The sequence below is a fragment of the Ovis canadensis genome, chromosome 14 (assembly GCF_042477335.2).
Source record: "Ovis canadensis isolate MfBH-ARS-UI-01 breed Bighorn chromosome 14, ARS-UI_OviCan_v2, whole genome shotgun sequence".
NCBI lineage: Eukaryota > Metazoa > Chordata > Mammalia > Artiodactyla > Bovidae > Ovis > Ovis canadensis.
Window position 1 is genome coordinate 57,995,257 of NC_091258.1, and position 3,192 is coordinate 57,998,448.

Genomic DNA, 3,192 nt, shown 5'->3' on the forward strand with positions numbered 1-3,192 from the left:
AATACGGACACTACAGACAGATAAGAGGGTCTTATGGAAGCTAGACTACAAGGAGAGACAATGGGATCTGTTAAAAAAAAAAAAAATCACTGTTAGTGTAGACAGTCTGGATAGGATTAGCCTTAGAAAAAAAGATGGTGGCTTGGGATTTGGTGTGAGACTAGATTAAACATGCCCTGTTCTAGCCTTCTGAGTGTTGGTTTGTCTCGACAGAAGATCCTAGTTAACTTGAAACAATGATAGAACCAGAGAACTGGCGGTTCTATTGTGAAACTTTTCCAACAGTGGGATGCAGGCAGTAGTCATTGGAGCCAGCTCTATTCTAGCTTTCAAGAGCTGATTATACCCATTTCTTTCCAACTCTGTTTAATAACACCATATTGGCAGTTTAAAGTTGACCATGGGGGTACTTCCCTCTTGGTCCAGTGGTTAAGAATCTGCCTTACAAGGCAGGAGACACAGGTTTGATCCCTGGTCAGGAAACTAAGATCCTACATACCATAGGGCAACCAATACCCGATGCAGCCAAAAATAAATATTTTAAAAAATAAAATTGACCTTAGTGAAGGACTTCCCTAGTGGTCTAGTGGACTTCTCACTTATACTGCAGAGGATGGGGGTTAGAACCCTGGTTGGCAAATTAGAGCCCACATTCTGTGCAGTGCAGTGAAAAGAAATGTTTTAAATAAAAACATAAAATTGACCATGGTGTTATTGGCAAATGCTATAAATCAGGGGCCCTTCACTTCTCAGGCAGAAAGAGCCAGCTAACAGATCAGACACACCTTTAGTGAGGAAAGGAAGATGGGGTCTGGGACACATTCAGTTAATGTATAAAGGAGAGCATACAATTTCAAATTCTACTTTGTATCCACTTCGTGGAATGATGGTAGGATTCCCCACTGCATTAAATATTTTAAAGGTATTTAAAATAATTAATGAGTTTCCCGCTTCATGGAAGTACTTTAATGTTGAACAGTGAATATTTATTTAAACAGGTTTTGGTTGACTTTATTAAAGAATAATTTTGTGTGATTTACTTTTCACCAGTCTGTCTGGGTATGTTTCTAAACAGGATCACTTAGAATAATGATAGCCAGTGTTGGAACTCTGTAATATTTTCTACCCGTTCTGCTCAGTTCAATATTATTGCCACTGCAGTAGTGATGGACACAAATTTTGGCCAACAGGTGTAGATCTCTATTTCAGATTTCCTCAAGGCTGGGACATTGTGGAGGCTATCTGGTTTTGTTCTGCCGTGTCTGATCATTTTCAGAGTTGGCGTGTACCCCAGCAGTACTTTCCACTTTTCATAATGATTAGGAGCCTAGAGTGGACTGACTCCAGCAACTTTTTCATGTTTGCTGCCACCAGCTTCCTGTCTTAGATGTGGGATGTCCCCCAGCCAAGAACAGCTGCCAAGCCACGACTGCCAGAAAGCCAACATATTTTAGGTTGCTTCTGTTCCAGTGTGTCGGTGGTTATTGTCATCTATCTATTTGAGTAAGAAAGCCCTTTAGCTGACCCTGGACGCCAATATATTATTTAAATATTGAAAGCTCTAAGTGGGCAGATAAGGGTGGAACTTAAGTTACATTGGAGGGCAGAGAGCTCCCTCTGAGCTCCAAAGGCTGGAGATTCTAGGACTGTATAGATTACATAAATAACGTGATAAACAGTTGTGCCTACACTGTCATCTGCAATGGGATTAGTTCCCCAGAATAGATTCTTGGAGCATTACTGCTTTCAAGAATGTTTTTGTTTGTGAGGATGTTAACACCAAATTGCTCTTTCTGACAGGAGGTACCAGCTTACACTCATTACCAGTAAAATACACACGTTTCCCCACAGTCTTGCCAATACTTCCATTTTTAGGTGGCAGATAATGTGATCAGTGGAATAGGATACCTTATTGTTGACAATTTATTTTCTTTTCGCGGAGTGGAAGATCATTTTTCACCAGGAGGCGCCTCTGGATTTTTTGCTCCCCACAAAGGGCTTGCCCCTACCTGTGCCTCCTTGCCACCCAGCCTGGGGAGTAGGGGCTGGAATTCTCCCAGCTCTGAAAGGTGGAAGCAGGGAGGAGTAGCTGGGTCAGACATTGCTCCCCTGCCAGCTGAGACTGCGCCACAGCCCGCTCCTCAGCAACGTTGAGGCCAGACGCCCTGGTCAGCCTGCGCCCGGACCTTTCTCTACCCAGGCTCCCTGTTCCCTGAGGCACTGTAGTTGCCTTCCTTGAATTCTCTGAGGAATGAGGTGCCTGAAAGTAAGAGAACTCTTTCACTCAAGGTTGTTTTCTGGGATCCATCAGGTCCTGACAGATAATGGTTTGCTTTTCTTCCCTACAAGCTGTTTCAAATGTGTGACAAGGACTTTGTAGCTTGTGTTTTGGGGGACAAAGCCCTAGTCATCTCTCCTTCCCCTCCCCCACCTTCTCCCCCCCCACTTCCCCCCAAAGGCCCCATCTGGTCCCAGGATGTGCTTTCAGAAGTAGCATCTCCTTGGTGTCTCACCTAAGCCCCTATGGGCAGGTGTTGGAGAAGGAGTCTTCACACCCCTTGGTGACTGAACCTTGGGTCACAACTGAGGCTTTCCCGCCCACTAGCTTAGCCTGATGCCTGTTGCCGGCCTCGTCTGGCCTTGGGCGCTTGTGCCCAGTGACCAGATTTGGAGACCAGTCTCCATCCAGCCGCAACTCCTAGTACAAGGCGCCTTCCCAACAAAGCAGGTGGGGCCACCCGGAATCAGTGCGCAGCCGCATGGCCCTGGGCGGGGCTGGGGTCTCGGGGTCAAGTCAGGCAAGATGCTGTGGGCGCAAATGCCAGAGACGCGCAGTGGTCCCCAGTGTCCTGGGGTGGGTGGTTGCAGTGCTTCTGCCTAAGGCCAAACTTGTCCGGCCCAGCGCTTGAAACCGTGGCGGCGCAGGAAAGTAAGATGGGGGAGGATGTGGGAAACGTCTGTCAACTGCTCATATTTCTCTGGCCTGGACTGGGGGAGCCGCCTCTTGCTCAGCCCGCTGGAATACGGGACCTTTCCAGCGGCCCGACGGTCGGGGCGCACGACGGAGGCCGGGCCCTCACCGCGGCGCCACACACAGTTGGCCGCTCCTCCACTCGAGGGCCAGCTCCAAGCCGCACGGCCCGGCGGCCCAGCCCAGCCCCCGCGCCCCTCCGAGCTCCGGGCGAAGCGCGG

The 3,192-nt window shown here is 48.4% G+C and overlaps 1 pseudogene; it reads right to left on the reverse strand.

The window, feature by feature from the left end:
* Nucleotides 1-1,036: 1,036 nt before the first annotated feature.
* Nucleotides 1,037-1,359, reverse strand: LOC138419519 (large ribosomal subunit protein eL30 pseudogene; annotated as a pseudogene).
* Nucleotides 1,360-3,192: the final 1,833 nt, after the last annotated feature.